Source organism: Lithobates pipiens, unplaced genomic scaffold, assembly GCF_037356315.1.
Source record: "Lithobates pipiens isolate NorthernLeopardFrog02 unplaced genomic scaffold, aLitPip1_a1.2 Scaffold_27, whole genome shotgun sequence".
Taxonomy (NCBI): Eukaryota; Metazoa; Chordata; class Amphibia; order Anura; family Ranidae; genus Lithobates; species Lithobates pipiens.
Window position 1 is genome coordinate 156,358,124 of NW_027507788.1, and position 10,307 is coordinate 156,368,430.

Genomic DNA, 10,307 nt, shown 5'->3' on the forward strand with positions numbered 1-10,307 from the left:
CACCAGTCTTACGACAGTTGAGTCGGAAGCGCTTAGGATCCAGACATAGGACCAAATGGTAGATAGATGGCAATCAGACTGGATTTCAAGGAGACTCCAAATGACGGAAGACCTTGGGGGGCATCTCTCAAGATGTTCTTCGGAATGTTCCTCAAGTTGTCCAGATCGGATGTAGCTCAGTTGGAATTCCAACCCTAAATGAAAAGGGAGGGGTGTTTCACGGAAATTATGACAAAGAAAAAAGAAAGCTCCAAATGGTGCAGGTCAAAAAAATATTAACCATCAGGTTTTATTAAAAAGTCATAAAAATGGACAAAAATTATGACAAGTGATCACAAAAGACAGGATAAAAGCAATGTGGGGTGCCAGATGCGAGCCCGACGCGTTTCGACAAAGAGTGTCTTCAACAGGGGCATGATGACCTAGCATCAATGTGTGCCAACATTCAAAGTATCGAAGAAACCAAAATGGAATATATTTTAGATTACCAATTCTTAGATGTGATGGCTGAATTCGTGTTTTTTTTTGTTTTTTTTTGCGTTTGTTAGGAGTTTCCTTTTTAGTTTCTTTTATTTTCCCCTAAATACACGACCTGTCCCTGGGTGGCTACACTGACTTCTCCACTGTATCTATCGAGGGAGTCATGGTTGTCACCTTACGACAGGGACTGCAAATGCTTCATCTCTACCACATGGGAAGTGGGTGGGGGGGATAGTGGTAGACTTGGAAGACAAATAACATTGTTCGAGGTGAGTTTAATCCTTTTCCGTGACAAGGGCACGGCATTTCTGGCAGGATCACTGGGTATAAAACCAAATGTGCCGTGCTTTGCTCTGCAATCAAAAATATTTCCTGTCAGTTTGTGCAATATTGAATATCCAGTGCTCGGTCTTAACTGACTAGGTGTATAGAGCAATATAATGCCATACATGCATAAAGTTCTCATGTGCTAACAACATATATCGGCCTTTTTCAACCAGGGTTCCTTGAGGTTTATTCAGGGGTGCCTTGGCAAAATGCCTAAAAATTCCCCAAAAATTGTATAAAAGCCGGTGTGTGGATGAAGGCTTCCTTCTTTTTAGTAACCCTAAACCACAGGTTTTCATTGTGCACCATTACAACCTTCCAGCTGCTGGCATCCTAATGACCATTGGCATCATCAGTTGATGTTGAGGATGTCAGTTCCCTGCACAGCATCCTAGTATCCCCTTCTCCTGCCCCTCTACATCAGCATTGAGGGTCACATTAGCTAAGTCATGGAGAAAAACCTGAGGGAGAAGAGAAACATTAGAATACTAGTCAGTACCAGTTGCAAAAGTGTATTTGCTTTGGAAGAACAAATCGCCTCTAACGTTGGGTTGTCCTACTTGGACTTGTGGTTGTTGCTGCATTATGTAAAACTATCAGAATTAGTGATGGACGAACTTCCGACGGGACGTTTCACGAACGCGGACCGCGAACGCGGCCGATAGTTCGCGAGCCGGACCGTTCGCGGCGGGCCCCATTGACTTCAATGGGAGGCGAACTTCGCAAACCTACAGGTCAAATTTGCAGCCACAAAATAATTAATAGCTGTGCAAACATAGTCCCACCACATGGCCAATGACATAACACATGTATGCGGTGAATCTGGGATCGACAACTACAAGCATTCTTTTTTTATATGGGAAATTGTTGTGACAATTCAGGACTGTGGAACGCATGAAGGCAATGGAGGAGAGGGAAGGTCAGGGACCAGGGTAGGCAAAGAAGAGGGTGCAGGAGATGACCACCAGCAGCGTGGCATACAGCAATGACACCTGCACCATGATAGAGTGATCTGACAACAGCACCGTGATAGAGAGCACTGACATCAGCAGCGTAACATAAAGCACTCACATCAGCACCGTGATATACAGCACTGACAGCAGCACCGTGATAGAGAGCACTGACATCAGTAGCGTGACATAAAGCACTCACACCAGCACCGTGATATACAGCACTGACAGCAGCACCATGATAGAGAGCACTGACATCAGCAGCGTGACCTATAGCAATGACACCTGCACCGTGATTGAGTGATCTGACAACAGCACCGTGATAGAGAGCACTGACATCAGCAGCTTGACATAAAGCACTAACACCAGCACCGTGATATACAGCACTGACAGCAGCACCGTGATAGAGAGCACTGACATCAGCACCGTGACATAAAGCACTCACAGCAGCACCGTGATATACAGCACTGACAGCAGCACCGTGATAGAGAGCACTGACATCAGCAGCGTGACATAAAGCACTAACACCAGCACCGTGATATACAGCACTGACAGCAGTACCGTGATAGAGAGCACTGACATCAGCAGCGTGACATACAGCAATGACACCTGCACCGTGATAGAGTGATCTGACAGCAGCACCGTGATAGAGAGCACTGACATCAGCAGCGTGACATAAAGCACTCACACCAGTACCGTGATATACAGCACTGACAGCAGCACCGTGACAGAGAGCACTGACATTAGCACTGTGATATACAGCACTGACACCTGCACCGAAAGCAGCCCCAGGAGGAAGTCAGCATAGCACAGGGATGGTGGGAGCCCCTCATAATGAGCATAGCACAGGGATGGTGGGAGCCCCTCATAATAAGCAGCCCCAGGAGTAAGTCAGCACAGCACAGGGATGGTGGGAGCTCCTCATAATGAGCATAGCACAGGGATGGTGGGAGCACCTCAAAATATGCACAGCAGAGGTACAGCCCCAGGAGGAAGTCAGCACAGCACAGGGATGGTGGGAGCCCCTCATAATATGCACAGCAGAGGTACAGCCCCAGGAGGATGTCAGCACAGCACAGGGATGGTGGGAGCTCCTCATAATATGCACAGCAGTGGTACAGCCCCAGGAGGATGTCAGCACAGCACAGGGATGGTGGGAGCCCCTCATAATATGCACAGCAGAGGTACAGCCCCAGGAGGATGTCAGCACAGCACAGGGATGGTGGGAGCCCCTCATAATATGCACAGCAGAGGTACAGCCCCAGGAGGAAGTCAGCACAGCACAGGGATGGTGGGAGCTCCTCATAATGAGCATAGCACAGGGATGGTGGGAGCACCTCAAAATATGCACAGCAGAGGTACAGCCCCAGGAGGAAGTCAGCACAGCACAGGGATGGTGGGAGCCCCTCATAATATGCACAGCAGAGGTACAGCCCCAGGAGGATGTCAGCACAGCACAGGGATGGTGGGAGCCCCTCATAATATGCACAGCAGAGGTACAGCCCCAGGAGGATGTCAGCACAGCACAGGGATGGTGGGAGCCCCTCATAATATGCACAGCAGAGGTACAGCCCCAGGAGGAAGTCAGCACAGCACAGGGATGGTGGGAGCCCCTCATAATATGCACAGCAGAGGTACAGCCCCAGGAGGATGTCAGCACAGCACAGGGATGGTGGGAGCCCCTCATAATAAGCAGCCCCAGTAGAAATATGACACCGCTCAACCTCTTCAAAGAGGAGGGTATGGGCATATAGTACGGTGTGCTTTTTTTGGACAAGGATGTGAGCCAAATGAAGAAAGAAGGTCTCTGTGCTCGATTAAAAAAATTGTTTATAGACATATACATGGTCTACTGGTCACATGTGTTGAATTTCTCCGAGATCCATGCCTCATTCATTTTTAGAAATGTGAGGTAGTTAACACTGTCGTGAGCTAGGCGAGTACGCTTATCGGTCACGATCCCTCCTGCTGCGCTGAACGTCCTTTCGGACAGGACACTGGACGAGGGGCAAGCCAACAGTTCGATTGCAAATTGGGCAAGCTCTGGCCAGAGGTCAAGCCTGCCCACCCAGTAGTCCAGGGGTTCATCACTCCTCAGAGCGTCCACATCGGCCGTTAACCCGATGTAGTCGGACACCTGACAGTCTAGGCGTTCCCTGATGCTGGATCTGGATGACACCTGTCGATGGGTCGGCTGAAAGAATGACCTCATATCCGAAGTCACCAAAACATCTTCAAACCGGCCTCTTCTTGCAGGCGCTGTTGGATTGGTACCCGCAACTCCTTCTCTGGGAGTGGGAATTGCTCCTCTGCCAGCGCACGCAAAAGCAGAATGCAGCATTTCTCGAAGCAAGGCCTGGAAGTGCTGCATTCTGACAGCCCTCTGTGACGGCGGTAACATTTCCGCCATTTTGTGTTTGTACCGGGGGTCTAAGTACGTTGCCACCCAGTACTGGTCCTTGACCCTTATGCTTTTTATACGGGGGTCCCTATTAAAACACTGGAGCATGAAGGCCCCCATTTGCACTAAAGTGGAAGTGGTGTGGTGGCCTGGCTCCTGCTCATCATCCAGGATAATGTCGTCCTCTTCATTCTCCTCTCCCCATCCACGCACAACAGGGATCCCAGAAAGGTTTAAAGCATGCTCTTCTTGCTCCTCCTCATCTGCCCCGGCACCATCCTCCTCTGACTCCTCTTCAGACTCCTATTGTTCACTTGTCTCAGATAGAATAGCCCCGCCTGGGAATTCATCCAGCATTGCGACTTTCTCATCTTCCCGCTCCTGCTCCTCCACAGCTTGATCAATGACACAACGCAATGCACGCTCCATAAAGAAGGCATAAGGTACCATGTCACTGATGGCGCCATGGCTGCGACTGACCAGTTTGGTGATCTCCTCAAATGGGCGCAGAAGTCTGCATGCGCGCATGAGCAGCCACTGGCGCGGAGAAAAAAAACCCAGCTCCCTAGAACCGGTTCTGCCGCAGAGTTCATACAGGTAGACGTTAACTGCACGTTTCTGCTGGAGCAGCCTATCAAGCATATAGAAGGTTGAGTTCCATCGTGTCGGGCAATCGCAAATAAGACGTCTGACCAGCAGATTGTGTCGCCGCTGAATGTCAGCAAGGCGAGCCATGGCCGTGTAAGATCTTCTGAAATGGGCCGAGATTTTCCTTGCCTGCCGCAAGATGTCCTGGACCCCAGGGTATTTGACAAGGACGACCAAGTTTAAGACGTGTGCCATGCATGGCACGTGCATGATTTTGCCCTGTTTCAATGCGCTAAGCAGATTGGCACCGTTGTCACACACCACTTTACCAACTGTCAAATTGAGCGGTGTTAGCCACTGATCTGCCTGTGAACGCAAAGCTGAAAGGAGTGCCGGGCCAGTGTGGCTCTTGGCTTCCAGGCACAACAGACGCAGCACGGCATGGCAACGTCTCACCTGGCATGTCGAAAAGGTTCTGGGGAGCTTGGGCGGCGCAGCGGAAGAGACGCTAGCAGCGGAAAAGGAGGAGTCAGCCGAGGAGGAGAGGGAGGAGGATAGAGTAGGAGGAGGAGGAGAAGAGGAGTCAGGCCTGCATGCAATCCGTGGCAGTAAAACCAGGGCTCGAGTCCTGCGGGAACGCATGGGAACGGCGTTCCCGTACTATTTCCACAACGGGAACGCCGTTCCCATTAGCAGCCGGAGGAGCCTGCTGCTCGTGCGTAGCCCGCCGTTCCTCTGCCGCCCGAGTCAGTGACTGGTTGCTAGGCTAGGGCCGCTCCGCGTCTAGCAACCGGTCACATGACATCGGCCGTACACGCGGGCACGCACTGGAGTCAGTGCGCATGCGCCCTCCAGCGCAGCCAGCGGCAGACACACGCCGCTGGCATACGGACTGTCTCCTCCCTCCCCTCTACCCAGTTCTATCCCGAGCGAGAAGACTAGTAAACCAGGTTAGTCACTCAATACTCTGCAATACTCTGCATTACCCCGCAAATACTCTGCATTACCCCGCCAATACTCTGCATTACCCCTCCGCCAATACTCTAAATTACTCTGCCAATACTCTGCATTACTCTGCATTACTCCGCCCATACTCTGCATTACTCCGCCCATACTCTGCATTACTCCGCTCATACTCTGCATTACTCCGCCCATACTCTGCATTACTCAGCCCATACTCTGCATTACTCCGCCCATACTCTGCATTACTCCACCAATACTCTGCATTACTCTACCAATACTCTGCATTACTCTACCAATACTCTGCATTACTCCACCAATACTCCGCCAATACTCTGCATTACTCCACCAATACTCTGCATTACTCTACCAATACTCTGCATTACTCCACCAATACTCCGCCAATACTCTGCATTACTCCGCCAATACTCTGCATTACTCTACCAATACTCTGCATTACTCCACCAATACTCCGCCAATACTCTGCATTACTCCACCAATACTCTGCATTACTCTACCAATACTCTGCATTACTCCACCAATACTCCGCCAATACTCTGCATTACTCCGCCAATACTCTGCATTACTCCACCAATACTCTGCATTACTCTACCAATACTCTGCATTACTCCACCAATACTCTGCATTACTCCACCAATACTCTGCATTACTCCACCAATACTCCGCCAATACTCTGTATTACTCCACCAATACTCTGCATTACTCTACCAATACTCTGCATTACTCTACCAATACTCTGCATTACTCCACCAATACTCTGCCAATACTCTGCATTACTCCACCAATACTCCGCCAATACTCTGCATTACTCCACCAATACTCCGCCAATACTCTGCATTACCCCGCCAATACTCTGCATTACCCAATACTCTGCAATACCCCGCCAATACTCTGCATTACTCCGCCAATACTCTGCATTACTCCAACAATACTCTGCATTACTCCAACAATACTCTGCATTACTCCAACAATACTCCGCCAATACTCTGCATTACTCCACCAATACTCTGCATTAATCCACCAATACTCTGCATTACTCCACCAATACTCTGCTATACCCTGCCAATACTCTGCAATACATAACCTGCCGATACTTACTCTGCAATACTTACCCTGCCAAGACTCTGCAATACTTACCCTGCAATGCCCTGCCAATAATCTGCAATACCCAGCAGTAATCTGCCATACCCTGCCAATACTCTGCAATACCTTGCCAATACTTATCCTGCCAATATTCTGCAATACCCTGCCAATACTTACCCTGCCAATACATATTCTGCTAATACCCAGCCATACCCATCCATGCTCAGCCAAAATATTATTGGGGGAGATGACGTGGATATTACAGTAGGGGAGATGTATATTGCAGTGGGGACTATATGGTGGTGACATTTTTCACAGGTTTTTGCAAATTTATTATTTGCTGATCCGAAAAAAGATCCGATCTGTGACTCAGATCCAAGGAATGATCCGATCCATGAGTTTTTTGATCCGTTGCCAATAATCTTGCACGGCAAGGGCAACGTTATTCCAGTTTGTGTGATATTTTCTAATTTGCTGTATTTGAATTTGGAACAGGGTGTATTTGTGTTAGAAATTCCCTGCGAGGGAAAGATCATCACCCATTGTGTTGATTATTCTGTTTGACAAGTTAACTTATTTTGTATTTGTAAACTGGCACTTTACTATATATGTTCTGTATTTTCTGTGAAATATATATGCATATGAGCGTACCTTTATTTATTTATTTATTTTTTTGGTGGGGGAGTGGATCTTGGGTGAGAGTTCCCACACTTTTTTCCCCAGCACTTGACCCCTGAGTAAAACCAAATCTACACGGGTGCCACGGGTTACATGCTTGATGGCCGTCAGAAGGTTCACTCAGTGGGCAGTAAAAGTGATATACCTTCCCTGCCCGTGTTTGCTAGACCACGTGTCTGTGGTCAGATGTATCTTGGCAATACTTCCTTCCTGGGACCTTCCATTGTGGTGTTCCAATGGCCACAAATTTGCGAAAGGCCTCTGAGTCCACCAGTTTATATGGCAGTAATTGGCGGGCTATGTGTTCTGACAAGCCAGCCGTCAACCGTTGGGCAAGAGGGTTATCCGGCGTCATCATTTTTTTACGCTCGAACATTTGGCCCACGGAAGCCTGCCTTTTTGCAGAAAAACGTGAGCTTGGCGTGATGGAAGGTGGAGTGGAGGACAATTGTGAGGAGAGAGGAGAAGGAGAAGTAGAAGACGAGGCTGGACGGTGAGAGCCTGCAGTGTGGCTTTGTGTGTTCCATTGCTCCCACTCGGCTCGGTGATGTCTGCTCATGTGCCTTCTTAAGGCGGTCGTCCCTAGGTGAGTGTTGGGCTTACCGCGACTAATGCGTTGACTGCAAAGATTGCAGATGGCAACATTATTTTCAGCAGCGGACACGTTAAAAAAAGCCCACAATGCGGAGCCATGTGCCGGTGTCCTGGGAGCGCCAGATGTGACCGTACATGGTCGATGACTCGCTCCTGATACATTTGCAGTCTGCTTTGGCCCTCCTGTGCAATGTAAGTTATTCCTGCTTCTCCTCCCTATCTGCTGGTCCATATCTCCCTCTGAACTCCCCTCCTTTTCCTCTCTTGTGGGCACCCACGTGACATCACTAGACACGTCATCATCAACGTCACTTTCCCCACCGCTATAAGTAGAGATCTCGGAGTAGGCAGCAACACCGGGGACCAACCTCCTCCTTGGGCTGATCTGGGTACTGTCGTCAGACTGCTGAGTAGCGGTTGTTGCTGCCTCCTCTTCCTGATCCAATACCAAGAGTGGCTGCGCATCAGAAATGTCTTGATATGGATCAGAAAATAATTCCTGTGACTCAAGCGGAAGGTATGTGGTGGTGGTGTTGTTGGTGGTAGTGTCTTTGGGGGTGCACATAGCAGAGAGTGAAGAAGAGGGTGCAGATTGAGAGGATGAGGAGGGTGCAGAAGTGTAAGGCTGAGCGAGCCATTCAACCAAGTCTGGTGCGTCCTTTAAAGTAATTGAACGCACCTTCTGCAACTTCCCACTTTGGCTCAAGCCTGTTGCTCCGGCCCTACCCCTACCACCCCTGCGGAAGGGCCTGCCTCTTCCTCTGCCTGTCATTTTTTAAATGACCCTGTGACAAAACTCTCAGTCCCTATACCGATGAAGGACTTCTGCAGTATAGGGCAGCGGTCAACAGTAGTGCACCTCAACCCTATGTATTGTGGACCGATACCAGTCCTTATAGAATGGCAGACTGTACCTCACTCAACCCTATGTACTGTAGTACCCTATACCTTACCAGTCCTTATAAGGACCTTTGTGGACCAAGTAGGTTGTGTGTGAGTGATTAGCAGACTGTACGTCAGTCCCTATACCGATGAAGAACTGCTGCAGTATAGGGCAGCGGTCAGCAGTAGTGCACCTCAACCCTATGTACTGTGGACCGATACTAGTCCTTATAGAATGGCAGACTGTACCTCACTCAACCCTATGTACTGTAGCACCCTAGACAGACCAAGTTACCAGTCCTTATAAGGAGCTTTGTGGAACAAGTGGGTTGTGAATGATTAGCAGACTGCAGCAGAAGGGCAGCAGTCAAGTATAATATTCTTTCTATATTTGGAAGAAAGAATATTATACGTGTACAAGCCTATTACCATACCACTGATACCAGTCCTGAAAAGAACCTTTGTGGAACTAATAATAACAGCTACTGATTAAACTGACCCTCACTGCCTCACACACTGCTTCCTGCCTGTCCCTATATAAACTGACAAAACAGAGGCTACTGGAACAATAATTGAAATAGCACTTTTGTGGACCTGATAGTAACAGCTAATGATGATGACTAAACTGGCTGTCCCTGCAGCACACACCGTCCTGTCCCTTTCTCTAAACTGACAAAAGACGCTCAGGCTGCTGCAACAATCACTAGCACAGCACTGCCTCGAACCTATATCCTGAACTACACCTAACACCTATACCAGTCCTGAAAAGAACTTTTGTGTACCAAATAGCTAGCGATTTGGGTCACTGTATTCTCTCCCTGCTCCACACAGCAACCTCTCCCTATAGTGACAGAAGAAAGAATGTAAAATGGCCGCCGGATCGGGTGTATTTATAAGTTAGGGGGAATGTCCATGTGCTGTAATGTCTCAATTGGCTGTCCTGTACCCCATGATGGATGTGTCATCATAGGTCAAAGTTCTTTTACACAGTAAACACGGAAGTCCGCCGGGCGAACGGCGGCAATAGTCCGCCGAACGGGCGGACCGCGAACAGCCGAAATTCGCAGCGAAACGACCGCCGGGCGAACCGTTCGGCCATCACTAATCAGAATAGCTTTTTATGTTTTTTAGCATGGGGTGCCTCAAGACTGTCCATCATTTTTAAAGGGTACCTTGAGATGCAGACTAGGTACCCTTTTGTAGACTAGGTACCCTTTTAATTTTGAAGGCCCTGTTTAGAGTGTGAACATCTGCGATCGCCATCTTTTGGGTTACCTCTGCAACTATTGCTAATGGCGCCTTTACAAGAACTTCAGGCCAAAGTGATTGATGCTCTGCAAAAG